Here is a 22310-nt window from a genome sequence, read left to right as displayed (position 1 = left end):
CAAAAAGGGCCACTTTTCAACATAATTGTATAAGGGGTAAGAGTGTTGTAAAAACAAGCCTGAAGGCTTTGTGTCTCAATGCATTTGTAATAAGGTGGATGAGTTGAATGTGCAGATAGCTATTAATGACTATGATATAGTTGGGATCACGGAAACATGGCTCCAGGGTGACCAAGGCTGGGAGCTGAACATCCAGGGATATTCAATATTCAGGAGGGATAGACAGAAAGGAAAAGGAGGTGGGGTAGCGTTGCTGGTTAGAGAGGAGATTAACGCAATAGAAAGGAAGGACATTAGCTTGGAGGATGTGGAATCAATATGGGTAGAGCTGCGAAACACTAAGGGGCAGAAAACGCTAGTGGGAGTTGTGTACAGGCCACCTAACAGTAGTAGTGGAGTTGGGGATGGCATCAAACAGGAAATTAGAAAAGCATGCAACAAAGGTAAAACAGTTATAATGGGTGACTTCAATCTACATATAGATTGGGTGAATCAAATTGGCAAGGGTGCTGAGGAAGAAGATTTCTTGGAATGTATGCGGGATAGTTTTCTAAACCAACATGTAGAGGAACCAACGAGAGAGCAGGCTATTCTAGATTGGGTATTGAGTAATGAGGAAGGGTTAGTTAGCAGTCTTGTTGTGCGTGGCTCCTTGGGCAAGAATGACCATAATATGGTTGAGTTCTTCATTAGGATGGATAGTGACATTGTTAATTCAGAAACAAGGGTCCTGAACTTAAAGAAAGGTAACTTTGAGGGTATGAGACGTGAATTGGCCAAGATAGACTGGCAATTGATTCTTGAAGGGTTGGCGGTTGATATGCAATGGAAGGCATTTAAAGACTGCATGGATTCATCCCAGTTTGACAAAAGAATAAATCACGGAAGGTAGTGCATCCGTGGATAACAAGGGAAATCAGGGATAGTATCGAAACAAAAGATGAAGCATACAAATTAGCCAGAAAAAGCAGCCTACCAGAGGACTGGGAGAAATTCAGAGTCCAGCAGAGGAGGACAAAACGCTTAATTAGGAAAGGGAAAATAGATTATGAAAGAAAACTGGCAGGGAACATAAAAACTGACTGCAAAAGATTTTATAGATATGTGACGAGAAAAAGATTAGTTAAAACAAATGTAGGTCCCTTGCAGTCAGAAACAGATGAATTGATCATGGGGAACAAAGACATGGCAGAACAATTGAATAACTACTTTGGTTCTGTCTTCACTAAGGAAGGCATAAATAATCTGCCGGAAATAGCAGTGGACCGGGGGTCAAATGAGATGGAGGAACTGAGTGAAATCCAGGTTAGCCGGGAAGTGGTGTTAGGTAAATTGAATGGATTAAAGGCCGATAAATCCCCAGGGCCAGATAAGTTGCATCCCAGAGTACTTAAGGAAGTAGCTGCAGAAATAGTGGATGCATTAGTGATAATTTTTCAAAACTCTTTAGATTCTGGAGTAGTTCCTGAGGATTGGAGGGTAGCTAATATAACACCACTTTTTAAAAAAGGGAGGGAGAGAGAAAACGGGGAATTACAGACCAGTTAGTCTAACGTCGGTAGTGGGGAAACTGCTAGAATCAATTATTAAAGATGGGATAGCAGCACATTTGGAAAGTGGTGAAATCATTGGACAAAGTCAGCATGGATTTATGAAGGGTAAATCATGTCTGACGAATCTTATAGAATTTTTCGAGGATGTAACTAGTAGAGTGGATAAGGGAGAACCAGTGGATGTGTTATATCTGGACTTTCAGAAGGCTTTCGACAAGGTCCCACATAAGAGATTAGTATACAAACTTAAAGCACACGGTATTGGGGGTTCAGTATTGATGTGGATAGAGAACTGGCTGGCAGACAGGAAGCAAAGAGTAGTAGTAAACGGGTCCTTTTCACAATGGCAGGCAGTGACTAGTGGGGTACCGCAAGGCTCAGTACTGGGACCCCAGCTATTTACGATATATATTAATGATTTGGACGAGGGAATTGAATGCAACATCTCCAAGTTTGCGAATGACATTAAGCTGAGGGGCAGTGTTAGCTGTGAGGAGGATGCTAGGAGACTGAAAGGTGACTTGGATAGGCTGGGTGAGTGGGCAAATGCATGGCAGATGCAGTATAATGTGGATAAATGTGCGGTTATCCACTTTGGTGGCAAAAACAGGAAACTAGATTATTATCTGAATGGTGGCCGATTAGGAAAGGGGGAGATGTTGTATCTTAGTGAGACCTGGGTGTCATGGTACACCAATCATTAAAAGTAGGCATGCAGGTGCAGCAGGCAGTGAAGAAGGCGAATGGTATGTTAGCATTCATAGCAAAAGGATTTGAGTATAGGAGCAGGGAGGTTCTACTGCAGTTGTACAGGGTCTTGGTGAGACCACACCTGGAGTATTGCATACAGTTTTAGCCTCCTAATCTGAGGAAGACATTCTTGCCATAGAGAGAGTACAGAGAAGGTTCACCAGACTGATTCCTGGGATGTCAGGACTTTTATATGAAGAAAGACTGGATAGACTCGGTTTGTACTCGCCAGAATTTAGAAGATTGAGGGGGGATCTTATAGAAACTTACAAAATTCTTAAGGGGTTGGACAGGCTAGATGCAGGAAGATTGTTCCCGATGTTGGGAAAGTCCAGAACAAGGGATCACAGTTTAAGGATAAGGGGGAAATCTTTTAGGACCGAGATGAGGAAAACTTTTTTCACACAGAGAGTGGTGAATCTCTGGAATTCTCTCCCGCAGAAGGTAGTTGAGGCCAGTTCATTGGCTACATTTAAGAGGGAGTTAGATGTGGCTCTTGTGGCTAACGGGATCAGAGGGTATGGAGAGAAGGCAGGTACAGGATACTGAGTTGGATGATCAGCCATGATCATATTGAATGGCGGTGCAGGCTCGAAGGGCCGAATGGCCTACTCCTGCACCTATTTTCTATGTTTCTATGTTTCTAAGTAGCCAGGCTACCAGACCTGGTGGAATTCTTGGATAAAGAAGTACGGTACATGTCAGACTCATACAACGGAACTATTGAAGATCGCAGACCACTTGCAACTTATAAAGGTTCTACTTTTTCCAAAACTGAAGAAAGATCTCAACCTAAGAGAAGTAGTTTTGCTATCGCGACCGTGTCTGTGGAAAAGACAGATGAAAGAAAAAGAAAGGTGCCTACTAGCAAGCAAATAGTATTTTGTTTGTTATGTGATGAAGTTGGTCACACCATAAGATGGTGTCGAAGATTCAAGATGAAAGAATATGAAGGATTTGATGGATTTCTTGAAAGGGAATCTGTTTTGGATGTTTGATAAAGGGACATATGGTGAGAGATTGCAAGAGTCCTATAAATTGTTATGAATGCAATCAATATCACCCTGAAGCACTTCACATTGAAGAACTGTCAGAGCACTGGGAAGAAGAAGAAGAACTGGAACAAACGGATGATGAAATACCAGAGCAAATAGGAGACGAAGAACCGGAACAAACAGAAGAGGGCGAGAAGCCAACTACTAGAAATGCTATCACCTCGCCTCAGGTATCTGCTGATACTGGGGCTGGGGTTGAAGCTCGTAATTATTCTATCTTACAGTGCAAGTAAGGAACAGCAAGACAAATGCAGTGTTGCAGACATATGCTTTTTTGGATAATGGAAGTTCGACTACCTTTTGCACAGAAAGCCTGACGAGAAGGCTGAATATCAGAGGAGAAGATTACGTACCATGAATAAAGATAAAGAGAGCATGAGTCATTGCGTTATGAGTATGGAAGATATCCAGTTTGGATGAAGATAATTTCATACCAGTATCTGAAGTGTTTACGCATGGAACTATGCCTGTTGGTCGTCAACATATACCAAGACATGAAGAATTAAAACAATGGCCTTACCTGAAGGATGTCAAGATATCTGAAATAGATTCTAGTGTTGATTTACTGATCGGAATGAATGTTTTGAAGGCTTTGGAACCTATACAGATTGTTAGGAGTTGGATAGGCTGGGTGAGTGGGCAAATGTTTGGCAGATGCAGTATAATGTGGATAAATGTGAGGTTATCCATTTTGGTGGCAAAAACAGGAAAGCAGACTATTATCTAAATGGTGGCCGATTGGGAAAGGGGGAGATGCAGCGAGACCTGTGTGTCATGGTACACCAGTCATTGAAGATAGGCATGCAGGTGCAGCAGGCAGTAAAGAAAGCGAATGGTATGTTAGCTTTCATTGCAAAAGGATTTGAGTATAGGAGCAGGGAGGTTCTACTGCAGTTGTACAGGGTCTTGGTGAAACCACACCTGGAGTATTGCGTACAGTTTTGGTCTCCAAATCAGAGGAAGGACATTATTGTCATAGAGGGAGTGAAGAGACGGTTCACCAGACTGATTCCTGGGATGTCAGGACTGTCTTATGAAGAAAGACTGGATAGACTTGGTTTATACTCTCTAGAATTTAGGAGATTGAGAGGGAATCTTATAGAAACTTACAAAATTCTTAAGGGGTTGGGCAGGCTAGATGCAGGAAGATTGTTCCCGATGTTAGGGAAGTCCAGGACAAGGGGTCACAGCTTAAGGATAAGGGGGGTTTTCCTTTAAAACCGAGATGAGAAGAACTTTTTTCACACAGAGAGTGGTGAATCTCTGGAACTCTCTGCCACAGAGGGTAGTTGAGGCCAGTTCATTGGCTATATTTAAGAGGGAGTTCGATGTGGCCCTTGTGGCTAAGGGGATCAGGGGGTATGGAGAGAAGGCAGGTACGGGAAACTGAGTTGGATGATCAGCCATGATCATATTGAATGGCGGTGCAGGCTCGAAGGGCCGAATGGCCTACTCCTGCACCTAATTTCTATGTTTCTATGTTTCTAAGGTGAAGGACCGTGTGCTACAAAAACCCGACTTGGATGGGTTATCTATGGCTCCTTGAAAAGGCACCACAAAAACGAAAATCAGAAGACCTGTCCTGCCATTGCGGTTAATCAAATGTCCAATGATGAATTAGAAAAGCCGGCGATGAAGCCATACAGTCATGACTCTAAGGAAAGTACCAGCAAACCAGCTGAAGAGATGCCGAAAGAAGAATTGAAGTTTATGGATGTTATGAACTACTCAGTGAAAGCTGATGGACACTGTTGTGTGGACTTGCCTTTTCAGGCAAGAAAGTGTTGATCTGCCAATGGAGAGAGCATTGAGAGTTACTAATGTGGTGCAACTGAAATACGTTGACACAGAAGGAAATTCTGCGAATGAAGTTTACAGAGAACTGACAGTGAACCGTTTCTTAAGCGAAAATAAATGGATCGATGAACTAAAATCTCTCTGCAAGCCAGACAGAGAGTGGCCAAAGTTCGAGCTGGGATCTGAAATCCCTGCTAAAGATTCAGACATTAAATAAAACTTAACGGTGAACTTTATTGTTAAAGATCCTGTTATTCTTTTGAAGGATTTTCATACTGCAACATTGCTGTTATAACACATCAATTAGTTGATCGGACATGGAGGAAAACGTTTCATGCTATCAAAGCTTTGGACTATTATCTTTTGGACTATATACTGGGTATCATGCCTGATTTTAAGGGATTGGTATGCACGATACGACTTTGAATGAAACCACTGTTGTAATAAGATTAATAACTAAGTTGTGCTTGCTTCCAGAAGGTGAAAGTGAAGATGCAAGAGTTGATGAAGAATTGTGATTGCAGATATATAGTGCATGCTATTTTTTCCTCCTTAGTATAGTGATTTGTATCCCCACCTGGCAAGCGGTAGACCGGGGTTTGATTTCCCGAAGAGGAGCCACAGGGTTTCATTCCCTGATCTTTTGATTTTGATTTTGATGTATGTTAAGCCTTTATGGTCACTTTTTTGATGTTTATTGGTAATGCCTCATTATATTGTCCGTTATATTGTGGGTGGGATTTATGATGTATTTTTTGGGCGTGTTTGGAGCTTAGGTGCTTGCGCAGAAGTTTAGTTTTTAGATTAGTTTGGAGAGACCATGGGGAAGGTTAACCCTTCTACCATGCAAGAGGCACAGGTAAGATCATGTAAGATCATGTAAGATCATGTGAGATCATGCGGGGTCCATGGGAGATCTGAAGGAGATCATGCCAGATCTTGCCAGTGTTATGGAGACACGAGGAGTTTTCTAATGTCTAAAACAATAAGCTGGAGTTCGAAGAAGATTGTAGTAACGAGTCGGAAGAAACTTGGATGTATCTTACTGTTTTCTAGCAACAATAAAGCATTTATTCATCAAAGGACTGTGTTTTGAAGTCATATCTGAGAAGAAGCTCTGAAGGTCTCTGTGAGTGAGCTTGCGTGCGTTTAGAAGCCATGCTCATCCAAATAGGGGCTAGGGTGCTAATTCCCTAAAAGATATGAAAATCTGCTGCTACAGCTGGAACTGTGGGCTGACAAAAATGGGGCACAACTCTGTTTTTACATCATACCAACTGCAGTGCAACCACTTGCAGGCATCTTTGTACTTTATTATCCTCATGAATGCTTTTCCCTGTAACTGCAACAAGGCTGTGCTACTAAACTTTATTTTCCTGATCCAAATGCTAATGTTGTAGTGGCATTGGTTCTGTACCAATGAGCAGCATTTCTATTCGGCTTTTTTCAAGTACGTTTTTTACTTACTATCCCATAAAAAATATATGGAAAAATACATAATTCCTGCAAATATTGTAAATCGCATAACATTTTGAAAGTCGCTGGTCCCATCCATCCAGCTGATTTGCTGAGGCAGTGAATATACAGCTGTTAGCAATCTTCCACCCTTGCCTCTTTACTGACTAAAGTTAACTTAATATTTGAACAGAGGTTTCTACAGAACTTGGTGTTAATATTCGAGCACCAGGAGAGGAGGAACAGAGGTAGATAAGGGCACAAAATGCTAGAGTAACTCAGCAGATCAAGCGGCATGTCTGAACATTTTTTTAAATTTCAAAATATACTTTATTCGAGAAATAAATATATCCAATATGATGATTCCATCCAACATTCTCGGAGGCTATACATATATTCAATACTGTTTAAACAAATTACACACATTTATCCCCCACCCTTGCCACTCATGTGCTCCACTGGCGTAGAATCCCTTCCCTTATTTTGAGGGGCGTCTCCACCGCACTCTGTTCCCCATGTCCAACAGCGGAAGGAACCTAGACTGTGTTCCTCCTCCACCGAACCTTGCCGTTGTCTGCACCAACTTCAGTGTGTCCCTCCTGCTGTCTGCAGCAGGTCAGTCGGCAGCATTCCCCCGACGGACATCTCACTCCGCTGGGAGGTCAACAAAGCTGAGGCAGACCAAAGAGCGTCTTTCACTGAGTTGACGACCCTCCATCAGCACCCGGTGTCAGTCTCGGAATGTGTCCCTGGGAACAGTCCGTATATCACGGAGTCCTCCGTGACAGAGCTGTTTGGAATAAACCGTGACAGGGGCCCTTGCAACCCTCTCCAGACTGTCTTTGCAAATCCACACTCTGCACTGAGGTGGGCAGCTGTCTGCTCTCCATAGCAGCCGTCCCGAGGGCAGCGTGCGTTGGTAGTGAGGTTCTGATGGTGCAGGAAGGATCGCCGTCTTCTGCTCGGATCCAGGGTCGGTCCGCAGATGGATTAGCGTCTGCGACCAGTTTGAGTCGGCCACGGGAGCCAGGGTGAACCGCAGGAAGAGCAAGGCCATGCTCTTTGGCAACTGGCCCGACCGATCTTGCGTCCCCTTCACTGTCAAGCCTGACTTCTTGAAGGTGCTGGGGATCTGGATCGGGGGGGCTGAGGCATGTGACAAGAACTGGCTGGAGCGGATAGCCAAGGTGGGGAAGAAACTGGGGCTGTGGAGGCAACGCTCCCTCTCTATAAGGGGAAAACATTTGGTCATCAGGTGTGAGGTACTCTCGGGGTTGCTGTACGTGTCGCAAGGGACACTTCTTCAGTGATTGTAGGGGGGTGGGGTGGGGGAAGAAAACGGGGAGACAGGAGAGGCAGGACAAAGCATCTAATAGAGGTATGCTACCACTTCACCCCTGAAATCAATCTCCAGGCACAGTTATGCCCCTGTCCCACTTAGGAAACCTGAACGGAAACCTCTGGAGACTTTGCGCCCCCCCACCCGGAAGGTTTCCGTGCGGTGACAAAAAACCCGGGAACCGAGGTTGTCTCCAGAGGTGGTTTCCGGAGGTTCAGGGGCATTGGTAGTGGAAGCTTAAGGATAGGGGGAAAGACGAGATGAAAGACTTTTTTCACCAGAGAGTGGGAATCTCTGGAACTCTCTGCCACTCTCTGCCAGTTCATTGGCTATATTTAAGGGGCGTTAGAAGTCTTGTGGCTAAGGGGATCAGGGGTGGAGAGAAGGCCGTTCAGGTTTCCTGATCAAGCGGTGGGCTCGAAGGGCCGGGCTACTTGCAAATTTCTTGCTACTATGCTCTATTAAATTCTACTTGCATCAACACAGCACCAACTCACCAAATATACTTTTAATTGTTTGCAGGTGATTCAACATATAACAATCGGAGTTGCACTTCTCCTTTGAATTTTGTCACGGATTGGCAGGTGGTAATAGATGCTATGATTACATTGAAACAGCTTCATATACTTCACGTTGTTCAAGAATCAGCAGGGAATTCAAATTTTCATTTCATTGTTTGTTACATTTACATTGTCACAACACAACAGGAATGATGGTCTTCCATGGAATATTTAATCACTTCTGTCTGCAGTTACCAGTGTAACTATCAATCCCGTTCTCAATGAGATATTATTCATTCAGTTCTTGTTTTGAAGAAGTTAATTGACACTGAGGAGCTATTTTGATGCTACTCTATTCAACACAGGATACTAATTGAAGAAGTAAATCTCTCTGATCTCCATTTAGCTTGGGGTTGACTAATTTAAACTTGTCCCCTTGAGTTCTGTGATCACAGTTTTAAGGCATCGACAGACACAGCATTATCTACAGTTTCAACATTTTAAAAAGCACAATCAGATTTTTCTCGAACTTCAGTTCATCAAAGAAAACAAATATAATCTCAGGAATTTATTTTCACAAAAATGTTTCATGCTTTGAAATTATAATTGTCTGCACACGCGATCCAATGCATCAATATTGCTTTGAACACGAAGCATGGGGTATACAAGACATGTAGCTTGAGGAAAATAATTAATGTGAAGTCAGAGTAAAAAAATTCTTGACATGCATTTATTTCATTCTTGCTTAATTGAGTTTGATGTTATTTCTCAACTGCATTCTGCTCGTCAGCAATGGCATCACATTTCAAGACGTGACATGTCACTGACACTCGGCTCCAGCTCGCCACCATGTTGATTGACTCAACCTCAGCCTGATGGTTCATAACGCTGGCACCTGTATGAACCTGAATGGCCTCTGATTCCACATCCTCTCCACTGTAAAGACTCCACGTCTCTGTAGTATCTCCCGTCTCTTGAGTCATCTGATGGTAAAAATGTGATCGATACTTCTGATTCATCCATAATTTTGGCCACATCAGAAATCTCAAGTTTATAGTTTACAGCATGGAAACAGGTCGCTCAGCCCTCCAAATCCGCATCGATCATCGATCGCCGGTTAACAATAGAAACATAGAAACATAGAAAATAGGTGCAGGAGGAGGCCATTCAGCCCTTCGAGCCAGCACCGCCATCCATTGTGATCATGGCTGATCGTCCCCAATCAATAACGCATTCCTGCCTTCTCCCCCATATCCCTTGATTCCACTAGCCCCTAGAGCTCTATCTAACTCTCTCTTAAATCCATCCAGTGATTTGGCCTCCACTGCCCTCTGTGGCAGGGAATTCCATAAATTCACAACTCTCTGGGTGAAAAAGTTTTTTCTCACCTCAGTCTTAAATGACCTCCCCTTTATTCTAAGACTGCGGCCCCTGGTTCTGGACTCGCCCAACATTAGGAACATTTTTTCTGCATCTAGCTTGTCCAGTCCAATAATTCTGTTATCCCATTTTATCATCTATTCTCTACATTCTTGGGGCAATTGACAAAGGCCAGATAACCTACAAACGGGCATGTCTTTGGGATGTGGGAGGAAGCCAGAGCACCCGGACGAAACATACGTGGTCACTTGAAAACTCCACTCGAATGGATTCCAAGGTTTGCTTTTCACTCTACCTTGGTATATGTGACAATAAACTAAACTGAACCGAATGAACCCGGGTCGCGTTGGCGCTGTGAGGCAGCAGCTCCACCAGCCGTGCCACTGTGCCACTGTGCCACTCTGACCTCTGATCTTCCAATCGTCATAAAATGGATACAATGACACTGCAGCCCAGTTGTCAAGTCTGACTATTATCTAAATGGTGGCCGATTGGGAAAGGGGGAGATGCAGCGAGACCTAGGTGTCATGGTACACCAGTCATTGAAGGTAGGCATGCAGGTGCAGCAGGCAGTAAAGAAAGCGAATGGTATGTTAGCTTTCATTGCAAAAGGATTTGAGTATAGGAGCAGGGAGGTACTAATGCAGTTGTACAGGGTCTTGGTGAGACCACACCTGGAGTATTGCGTACAGTTTGGGTCTCCAAATCTGAGGAAGGACATTATTGCCATAGAGGGAGTGCCGAGAAGGTTCACCAGACTGATTCCTGGGATGGCAGGACTGTCTTATGAAGAAAGACTGGATAGACTTGGTTTATACTCTCTAGAATTTAGAAGATTGAGAGGGGATCTTATAGAAACTTACAAAATTCTTAAGGGGTTGGACAGGCTAGATGCAGGAAGATTGTTCCCGATGTTAGGGAAGTCCAGGACAAGGGGTCACAGCTTAAGGATAAGGGGGAAATCCTTTAAAGCCGAGATGAGAAGAACTTTTTTCACACAGAGAGTGGTGAATCTCTGGAACTCTCTGCCACAGAGGGTAGTTGAGGCCAGTTCATTGGCTATATTTAAGAGGGAGTTAGATGTGGCCCTTGTAGCTAAGGGGATCAGGGGGTATGGAGAGAAGGCAGGTATGGGATACTGAGTTGGATGATCAGCCATGATCATATTGAATGGCGGTGCAGGCTCGAAGGGCTGAATGGCCTACTCCTGCACCTAGTTTCTATGTTTCTATGTTTCTATGATCTGCTCACTTTGCTTTCTTGTACTTGCACCATATTAGTCCCAGGTCTGTCAGTAAACGTTTTAATTTTAAAATTGTCCACTATTTTCAAATCCCTTCATGGTCTATCTCTTGAGCCCAACAAACTCTGAGCTTTCCAGAATCCTATTCCACAATTCACTGTATTGACATAATTTGCCAAAGTCTGAAATCTCATCCCTTATCCTCTCCTGCTGTTGTTTCTCATCTACAATTCTCCTTGGATTCCAACTCATTAAACAAATGTTTTGTCATTTGTTCTAATTTCCCTCCTTTGAAACAATGTCAATATTTGTTTGATTTACATACCTGTGAAACTTCTTGTGATATTTTACTCTGTTAAAGAAGCTATATAAAGCAAATCATTGTAGCTGACATCTGCCTTGTATTGGCAGGATATTTTCTGCATGTCACTTCCATATCCTGTTAAAATTCTGTTTCAAACAATATGCTTCCTGATGAAAACCTGTGTCATGAGAGTCGCGCGGAAAAGATGGAGCCTAGAAAATGAACTATTAGATACATAGATACATAGATAATTGGTGCAGGAGTAGGCCATTCGGTCCTTCGAGTCAGCGCCACCATTCAATGTGATCATGGCTGATCATCCACAATCAGTACCCCTTGATTCCGCTAGCCCTAAGAGCTCTATCTAACTCTCTTTTGAATGCATCCAGTGAATCGGCCTCCACTGCCTTCTGAGGCAGAGAATTCCACAAATTCACAACTCTGTGTGAAAAAGTTTTTCTTCATCTCAGTTCTAAATGACCTACCCCTATAATGCCCCTGTCCCACTTAGGAAACCTGAACGGAAACGCTGGAGACTTTGCGCCCCACCCAAGGTTTCCGTGCGGTTCCCGGAGGTTTTTGTCAGTCTCCCTACCTGCTTCAACTACCTGCAACCTCCGGCAACCACCTGCAACCTCCGGGACCCGCACGGAAGCATTGGGTGGGGCGCAAAGTCTCCAGAGGTTTCCGTTCAGGTTTCCTAAGTGGGACAGGGGCATATTCTTAAACTGTGGCCCCTGTTCCTGGATTCTCCCAACATTGGGAACATGTTTCCTGCATCTAGCGTGTCCAATCCCTTAATAATTTTATATGTTTCTATAAGATCCCAGCTCATCCTTCTAAATTCCAGTGAATTAAGAGATACGTGCTAATTATACAAGCACAGTGAGAACAGAGTAATTCTTCATGAGTCACCTATTAACGATAACAAAGTAATGGTGATAGCAATATTGCAACACGCTACAAAAACTTCAAGAAGATGTAAAAAGTACACGCCATGTTTAGAAAGTTAATTGTTTGAAAGATACAGCATGGAAACAGTCTCTTTGGCCCAGTCTCCATGCCAACAATCGATCACCTGTTCACACTAGTTCTATGTTACCCCATTTTTGCATCCACTCCCAACACTTTAGGGGCAATTTTGCAGAGGCCAATTAACCTATAAATCCTCAGGTCTTTGGGATGTGGGAGGAAATCGGGGCACCCACACAGTCACAGGGAGAACGTCCAAACTCCACAGAGACAGCACCCACGATCAGGATCGATCCCGGGTTGCTGGCCCTGAGAGGCAGCAGCTCTGCCAGGTGTGTCAATATGACGCTGGTACAGCTTAAATCTGTGAAAGAGATACTTAGTAGATAAACATTGGTTTTTGAACTGTGTTTTATAATGGTAGAGTCAGACACTATAAACCAAAGATAGTCTTTGATTAAAAACCTCTGCTCCTATACCACATGTGACATTTAAATTGGGATTGTATTCTCTAGCATGCAATAATTAATTTGAATGGAAAGTGTTTTTTTTTCCATTTTATTATTACACCAGTTTTCTTGCTGGTAATAATGATCAGACTCCATCGTTTTATATCCCTTTATAATTCATGCTTTTAAAAAAGAACAAAACTTTAACCTGAACTGCTTAACTTCGCCAAACTACATGAGTCTTGGGAAAGTCTCATTAAATTTCTTGTGGTACCTTTTAAATTGGATGATCCATAGTATGAGGGCCATTAAAGTTATGCCAATAATAACCCTCTTTTAAATATTTCAATTCATAAATGCAATCGGCGGCACGGTGGCGCAGTTGCTGCGTTACAGCGCGTGCAGGGTCGGAGACCCAGATTCAATCCCGACTACGGGCGCTGTCAGTACGGAGTTTGTCCATTCTCCCCGTGACTGCGTAGGTTTTCTCCGAGATCTTCAATAGTGTTAATGTGCGGGGATCGGCGTAGACCCAGCGGACCGAAGGGCCTGTTTCTGCACTGTATCTCTAAACTAAACTAAACAATCACTGTGATACACTGAGATTAACCTGACATTTTTTAAACTTTCAAAGTCATTTTTATTGAACCATCATTTTTTCCGCCTGCCTCAACCTGACTTTCAGTAAATATCATACAGCACTATTAAGACAGATACATACCTGGCTGCTGAGAAATTCCACACCATTGTTTCTTTAACTGTCATGCGGCCAAAACAAACATTTCTCACAGAGCAAAACTAATCAACAACCAACTTATCACTGGCAAGTCAACTGGACAATTCTGGGCAGGAGTCACATAGGGACTACCTTGGCTGAGGTATACAGGATACCATTATTCTTAGTTCTTAGTTCAACTTTTTACAGCATTATGCAGGAAATTAAATTGCTTTGTCCTGAGAGCGACTATTGTTGGATATTTCCCAGACAACTAGATTTTCATTAAATTGGGACCCTTCTCAGATTGTTTTTTAATGTATTTTTCTTCATTCTGCCCCCGCAACAACAATCTCACTGCCAATGCTCGGAAGCTCAAGCCCTGACCTTACTTGCCCCTTAATCGCTTGCCCTTCCCCATCTTTCTTACTCCCGCAATGTCAGGCCCAAAATGTCTCAACTCTCCAGATGGAGGCCTTGAACACGGCGTCATTCGGTACTCATCTCACGCCCACCACTGATTCTGATACGCCCATCATACAGTCCTCAGCTTTTATACTTCTCCTTCTCCCCATCCTGATCTAAAGCACCAACCTAATTGTTTTCCTCCAACACGCCATCACAAGGCTAGTCATTCTCACTCCAGGCCCCAAACCACAATGCATGACAAATGCTTCTCCACTCTTCTCCAACCCAAGCACCGGCCTAATCCTTCACACTCCCTCCCGAAACAGATCATCACAGCCCCATTCCTTCTCATTCCATCTCCGCGACAAAGTCAGCTTGATCACCGCTGCCCGCTTGGACTATGTACAGGTCTGATTCTTCTTAACCCATCCTTCCAAGTCACAATACAGGCTGGTCCTTTTCACCCACACACCTCATGCCCAACCACTTGAGAGGTACGATTCCTCTTCTGCTATCAAACACTAGATCTCCTCTCCAAACCCCTCGGATTGCACCAGTGGCCCAATTTGACCCAAGGTCATCATCTATCGTGAGCATCAAAAAGCATCCTTGGACCTGACTCAAGTTCAAGCGAGTTTATTGTCGTGTGTCCCTGATAGGACAATGAAATTCTTGCTTTGCTTCAACACAACAGTACATAGTAGGCATTTACTACAAAACAGATCAGTGTGTACATATACCATAATATAAATATATACATACATGAATAAATAAACTGATGAAGTGCAAATAACAGATAATGGGTTATTAATGTTCAGAGTTTTGTCCGAGCCAGGTTTAATAGCCTGGTGGCTGTGGGGAAGTAGCTATTCCTGAACCTGGTTGTTGCAGTCTTCAGGCTCCTGTACCTTCTACCTGAAGGTAGCAGAGAGATGAGTGTGTGGCCAGGACGGTGTGGGTCTTTGATGATACTGCCAGCCTTTTTAAGGCAGCGACTGCGATAGATCCCCTCGATGGAAGGAAGGTCAGAGCCGATGATGGACTGGGCAGTGTTTACTACTTTTTGTAGTCTCTTCCGCTCCAGGGCGCTCAAGTTGCCGAACCAAGCCACGATGCAACTGGTCAGCATGCTCTCGACTGTGCACCTGTAGAAGTTAGAGAGAGTCCTCCTTGACAATCCGACTCTCCGTAATCTTCTCAGGAAGTAGAGGCGCTGATGAGCTTTCTTGGTAATTGCAGATAATCTTCATAACTCCAGGTTTGTTCCCCAAAATATGAAGTGCCCCTTCACGCTAAAGGCACAAATGAAGTTTCAACAGGGCACATCCATCAGCTTAAATGCTTCCTACTGGGTTGCACCCATTTGGGGGCATGAAATTTACAAGCCAGTGCATCCACAGTGACAAGAGATTTAGGTCCACAGTGGGTTAATGGGTTCATCCTTCCTCTACAAACATGAAGGCAGCCAGGCCACGTCATACCAAGGATTTTGCTTAAATTGCTGTCCAGAAGTGTCCTTCAAGAAATAAACTTGAATAAGTCTCAATATTTTTTACAGTAAATGAAAAGTAATACCATTAACTGTACAAATTGTCTTTAAAATTGGTGATATCACTCACTTAGGCAGCTCATCAGAGTGGCTGGTGAGGGAAGCAGGAAATGATTAATTACACTGGAAGGTCAGAGATGATACAGTGAGGCAGCAGGAGAAAAGATTGCTCGGTAACATCAAGGCATAACAACGGCAGGCAGGCTGGCCTGGGGCTAGCAGCGCTTCATTCTAAATATCTCTAAATAATCTGGGGAAAATTATCACTTTAAACAAAAAGAAAAATTGCACAGCAACACAAACTGGTCACACTTCCTTCCTCTGCTGGAGTTTGACAGAAACTGTGATAGGCTCCGTTCCCAGCAGTTACTCACAGTTCTAGCCTGATGGATTTTCTGGCATTGCATTCTATCGAATAAGACATTAGCAACATTTCCATTGCCACTTTGATACCTGGATCAAGGGACAAGAGAACCATAGAAACACAAAAAAATGGGAGGAAAGGGCCTTTCAGCCCTTCTACCTCTCTGCCATTCATGACTGGTCCTCAGTTAATACACCATATGCGCTCTCCATATATCCCTCGATGCTTTTGTGTCCAGAGATGGATCTCTGTCCTTAGACACATTCCGTGCCTTGGTCTTCACTATCTTCTGCAGCAGAAAATTCCACATGGTGAAGTTATGTTCCCTCATCTCAGTCCTAAAGTCTTACCAGGAAAATGGTGAGGGTGACCCCAATCAGGCGAAATATCCTGTGTCCCAGAATTTTGTGTTTTTCAATGCAATCCCCTCTCTATCTTTCAAACTTGAGTTAAAACATGCCTAGTTGACCCAGTCATGCTATCCAATTAATCAATCTGGTGAGCACTCCTTCAATGGCAAGTATATCCTTTATTAGGTAAGGAGACCAAAACTGCACCATATTTCAAGTATGGCCTCACTGTGGCCCCGTATAATGGCAGTAAGATACCCTTGCATCTATATTCAAAAATTCGGGCTATGAAGAAGAATATACAATTTGCCTTCTTAACAGCTTGCTGTACCCGCAAGCTTACTTTCTATAACTGGTATACAAGGATACCCAGATCTCTTTGTAAATCAACACTTTCCAATATATATCATCATGAATATTACTTGCCAATTTGTTTTTTCCTACTAATTTTACATTTCACATTTATCCACATTAAATTGCATCTGCCATTTTCTTCACCACTCAATCGACCTATCTGTCACAAAGCATCTTTGCATCTTTCAAATAACCCACAATCCCACTCAGCTTCTTATTGTTGGCAAACATGGAAACACTGCATTCAGTTCCTTCATCCAAATCTTTCATATACATTTTAAATAGCTGCCGCCTCGGCACCATTTATCGGGTCGGGCAGCATCTGAAGAAACAGAAGTGAAGTTAATGTTTCAGGTCAACATGAAACATTAACCATTTTTCATTCCACAGATACTACCTAACCTGCTGGCTGTTTCCAGTATTTTCTTTGATTTCAGATTCAAGCATCTGCAGCTTTTGATTTTCATATCTTAGAGGTCACTACCGGCCACCCATGAACGTCCCATTTACTCCTATTCAACTAATTAATTCAATCCATGCTAATATATTCCATGTGCTTAACTTTGCATACTAACCTCTTATGTGGAATTTTATCAAAGATGTTCTGAAAAATCCAAGTATACCATATCCACATCTTTTCCTTTATCTATTCTATGCTCATATCCTCTTATCAACTCCAATTAGTTTGTCAAAATTATTTCCCTTTCATAAATCTGTTTTCTTTGTTTTATACCTGTATTATTTAAGTGTCCTTTATTGTGTCCTGTATAATAGTTTCATATTTTCCCTACCACCTAGGCTAACCAGTCTGCAGTTTCCGTTTGTCTTTTCCATCTTTAAATAGTAGGGTTACATTTGCCATCCTCCAATCTGCAACAACTGTGCTATTGCCGCTTTGATTTTGTAAGATTATATCCAATGTACCCAGCATTTCCATGGCCACTTTGTTGTGTAATTTGGGATCAAATTATTAGGGCTGGAGTTGTATTGCCATTCATTTTACTGCTTTTATGATGATTTTCTTTAATGCCTCCTTTTCACAAATCCCTTTGTTCTTGACCATTTGTCAGTAGTTGGTTGATTTTTGTCATGTATAGTAAGATATAGTTTAAAATCAAATTGTGCAATCCAGAAAAATCATACCATGTGAGTATGATCAAACCATGCACATACAACAAGTAGTGCAAGAAGAAACATAAATGGAATGCAAAATATAGTGTTACAGAGAAAATGCAGATTAAAAAAGTATAATGGCTGTGATGAGATAGTTTGGGAGATGGAGACTTTTCCCTTACCTTATGAGAGATCCATTCAATAGTCTAATAATAGTGGGGAAGAAGCTGCTCCTGGATCTGTTGGTAAGTATTTTCTAGCTTTTATACTATCTAATGGGAGAGGGGAGAAGAAAGAATGAACAGGGTGAGTGATCTTTGATTATGTTGACTGCTTTTCCAAGGCAGCATGAAGTTGCGTGATGGACTGAGCTACATTCACATCGCTCAGCAATTTCTTTCTGTCTTACGCAGAGCAGTTGCCAAATTATGTTGTCATGCATCCCAACGGAATGTTTTCTATGGTGCTTCTGTAGAAATTGTTGAGTTCTTGGAGACTTGCCAAATTTCCTTAGTCTTCTGAAGACGTAGAGACATTGATGTATTTGTTTGGCCAAAGCATCAAAGTGGTTGGAGTAGGACAAATTGTTGGTGATATTTACATTAGGAACTTCAAACTGTTGACTATCTCCACTTCAGCACCAGTGGTGCTTCCTGACGTTGGTGACTATTGCCTTCATTTTGCTGACATCAAGGAAGTGCTTGACACCATGTTATGTAGCTATCTATCTGCTTCCTGTACTCAGTCTCGTCATTGTTTGAAATCTGGCCCACTATGGTGGTGTCATCTGCAAACTTGTAATTGGATATAGAGCAGAATTTAGTAGCACAGTCGTAAGTTTATGGAGTATAGTAAGGGGCTGAGATCATACCGTTGCGGGGTTTATCATGAAATATGTTTTATGCCTCTCCTTACTGGTTGTGGTCTATGGGTCAGGAAGTCAAGGATGCATTTGAAGATGAAGATCCTGGAGTTTGATGGGGGTGTTACTATTGTTCATTTTGGCTTTTTAATTATTTGATATTGTTCTAAACCAGCGCGGCTAGAGCTAAATGAGCATTTGGTCTGAAATAAACTTCGCCTATAAATTAATGTAAATTAGTATGATTGTGTATTTGTGTCCTTGTTATCCATATCCAAGTTCCAGCTTTTTTGGATTGATAGGGCAAGATCTGTCGTGGCCACCTACTTGCGATGATGAAGTCAAATATGCAGTGGGATAAATCTTGATTTTTAAAATCTCAAAATTTTGTAACACTGTCTCAGGAAGGGATCCAGATGGTGATGTGTACTTGGTTGGAATTATGTGACCAGCTATGGTCCTCAAAGCATTTCATGATGATGGAGGTCAGACCCACCAGCCAATAATCATTAAGATTTGCTACATTGCTTTTCCTCTGCAACGCCTTGATAGTGATCCTCATAAAACTGGTGTGAACCACAGATTGGCAAATTAATGTCCATGAATACTCCTGTCAGATGGGTCACTGGACACGGTGGGAGATCTGGGTCAATTGCTTTGTGCAGGTTCACTTTCAAGGCGGCCTATCTGACATCTATGCTGGTGACCATGGGTGCAGGTGTTGCCGAGACCATTGAAAGCAATTACATCCACATTATTTAAGTCCTCTTGCGTGAAGAAGCAACCAAATATTTATTTAATTGTGTTGCATTTCTTTATTCCCCATTTTTAATTCTCTGACTGCTGACCAGATGGTGCCAACATTTGTCTTCACTACTATTGCGTTTTTAACGTAATTTTGCAGCCTTTAAGGGCCTGTCCCACTCGGACGTCATTTGCGCATCATTTACGCTAAAAATATCCTAAAAAATGGTTGGCGCATGGTGGCGTATGCAGTGACGTGCAATAATGCACGGCGGCCCAGGATTTTGTGAGGCCCAAAATCCTTGCGCGTTACCTGCGTGACGTATCCCTTGCGCACGCTGATGTACTGATGGTGTTCGCTGACGTATTGACGGCATACGTGTAGCGCGTGGTGACACATGGTTACGCAGTGACGAACGAACATTGCCTATGCTAATTTATTATACTTCACCGTGCATCGTCTGTAACCATGCGCCGCCGGCGCTCCATTTGAGCATCGCACCACGTGACCACCTGGCTATAAAACGCACGTCGTTTTGAAACATTTTTCAACATAGTATCTTTGATTTTCACTGGCAAAATCCTTTCCACGGAGATCGGACTACGTACGAACAACATCACAAATGGCTCCCAAACGAAGCAGGGCCCTCAGGGGACCTGCGACTGTCGTACTGCTAGACGATTTTTGCGTGACTATCACTACCGGCCTGTCGCTTAAATGACACGTAAATGGCGCCCAAGTTGGACTGGCGCTTTACAGTCTGCCGTTATGTTCCTCACAAGTTCTATGCTCTATCTTTCATTTTTCAAACAAGCTCAGTTCTTTATTGCCTAACTTCCAAGGCTTTGACTTTCGCTGGCAGCATTAAATGCCGCTTTTTGGATCTAATACTGTGCTTCACATTCTTGTTGGCCATGGCTGGGTCACTTTTCCATAAGTGCTTTTGCTACATAAAGGTAAGTATCATTGTGTTCACCATTTAAAAGTCAGCCACTGTTTATCCTTTGTTTTATCATTTATGTTCTTGTGGTTCTGCTTTTTAATATAATCCCCAACTGCTCATACTTTCTCTCAGAATGCTTTTTCTTAATCCTGCCTGAGGATGATACCCACATGAACCAAGACAAGTGACTCCTCCCACTCCCATTTATTTTCCAACACATAGATGTCCTTGTCCACAGTCTCTTGTTCTCCGGTGCAGAGGGCAATGTCTATTCATCCATGCTATTTGTTTCAACAATCCCCATCCTTTTTATTCCCCTGACAAACAGATTTCTGTATTGCAGTCAATTTGCTCGTCCTCCACATAGTCCCCACACATTTCCATAAAGATGTGAAACACCTCAGATATCTATATTACTAAAAGTCTGATCTTGACCACTTCCTGTTGTTCTGTATATTGATTTTAGAAAAAACGCCGCCAACAACGGCTGTGATTTTTGGCCATCATAATCAAGAGTCCCCCTCCGCTGCGCAGGACAAGAGGATTTTTTCCTAACGATGAAAAATAAAAGTAATTAGTGTATAAAAAATGTTGAGATTCTCTCTCCTGAAGGCCACGCCCCTTCTGGAGGGACTATAAAACCCGGAAGTGTTGAGTGTCTCAGTCAGTCTCTGCAAGATGGCGGAGTGAGAGGGTCATGTCTCTTAGTCTGAGCTGTGAGTGACACTAAACACATGTCTACTAAACTGTGAGTGGTTTTACTGACCTGTCAGTGCCCTTAATATAGTTTGTAGATTGAAAATATGGTTTGGAAATGCTAAAGCTGTGTTGCCTTTGGTTTGGAAATGCTAAAGCTGTGTTGCCTAATTAAAGCTGCCTTGCCTTCAATATAATGAAAAGTCTAATCTTGACCATTTCCTGTTTGCGTTTTATATTGATTTTAGAAGAAAACGCTACCACGTATGGCTGTGATTTTTGGCCATCTTACTCAGAGCCCCCTCCACTCATCAAGTGCCGAGGATTTTTCTCATCGATGAAAAATTAAAGTGTTATTAGTGCTTAAAATATGTTGAGATTCTCTCTCCTGTCAATCACACCATGAAGACCACGCCCCTTCTGGTGGAGGGGGGGGGGGGACTATAAAACCCAGAAGTGTGGGTATGGTTCAGTCTCCCCAAGATGGAGGAGGGAGAGGTCACGACTCGCTGTCTTAGTGGCCTTGCACCCTGCTTGAAATGGAATTTCAAGGAATAGCCGTGAGTCAACTGCCAGCCCACCAGCTGTGACTGAGTGAGCTGCCAGCACAACAGGCTTGAGTGACTGAGCCGCCAGCCCAATAACCCATTTGGCCCACAATGTCCATACTAGCCCTCTGGAAACCAGTCTCTTCAGCCCACAACACCCATACTAGCGCTCCAGAAATCAAAGATTGTTGTAGTGCTGAAATTGGCATACACACCAAAATCCTTAAAATTAAATGAGAACAGTCAGATTATAGACTATTTCACATTTGGGGCATGCTTTCTAATCTGTAAAAAGTAATATTTGTTGTGGAGCAAATAGATCAAAATAGGTAAAAACACCGAAAAGAGAGCAGGAGTAAAAGCTGTTTTTTTAATGAGAAATGTATTAATTTACATTAATAATTTGGATTTAGGGATAATTCATTTTCAAAATGTAGTTATTACAAAACTAAAGGTCCAGTTAAAACATGGCAACACTATAATGATTGCGTCAGCATTAAAAAATTCTAAAACTAGACAATTAAATGGCAAATTATCTTCAGCATAAATGTATATGAAAATTGGTAGGAACAGAAGTGTCCTTATCCGCATCATAACAAATCATATGTGGATCATATGTGTGAACGTGCTGACAAAGCACCTGCCTGTAAGGGGCATACAATTTTTTTTTTAATTGTGCAAGATGGCACAACAAATAATAATCTACAACCATCATGAAAGATTGAATAGGTTGGTGCAATTTTCTTAATAATAAATTATTTGACAGACTGGCAAAAGAGCCTTCACATTTGTTTCAAGTGACTGAAATCTGGCAGTCATTTTTTAGCCTGAAGAAGGGTCCCGACCAGAAACGTCACCAGTCCAGG

The sequence above is a fragment of the Leucoraja erinacea genome, chromosome 3 (genome assembly GCF_028641065.1).
Source record: "Leucoraja erinacea ecotype New England chromosome 3, Leri_hhj_1, whole genome shotgun sequence".
Taxonomy (NCBI): Eukaryota; Metazoa; Chordata; class Chondrichthyes; order Rajiformes; family Rajidae; genus Leucoraja; species Leucoraja erinaceus.
This window is presented reverse-complemented; position numbering follows the sequence as displayed.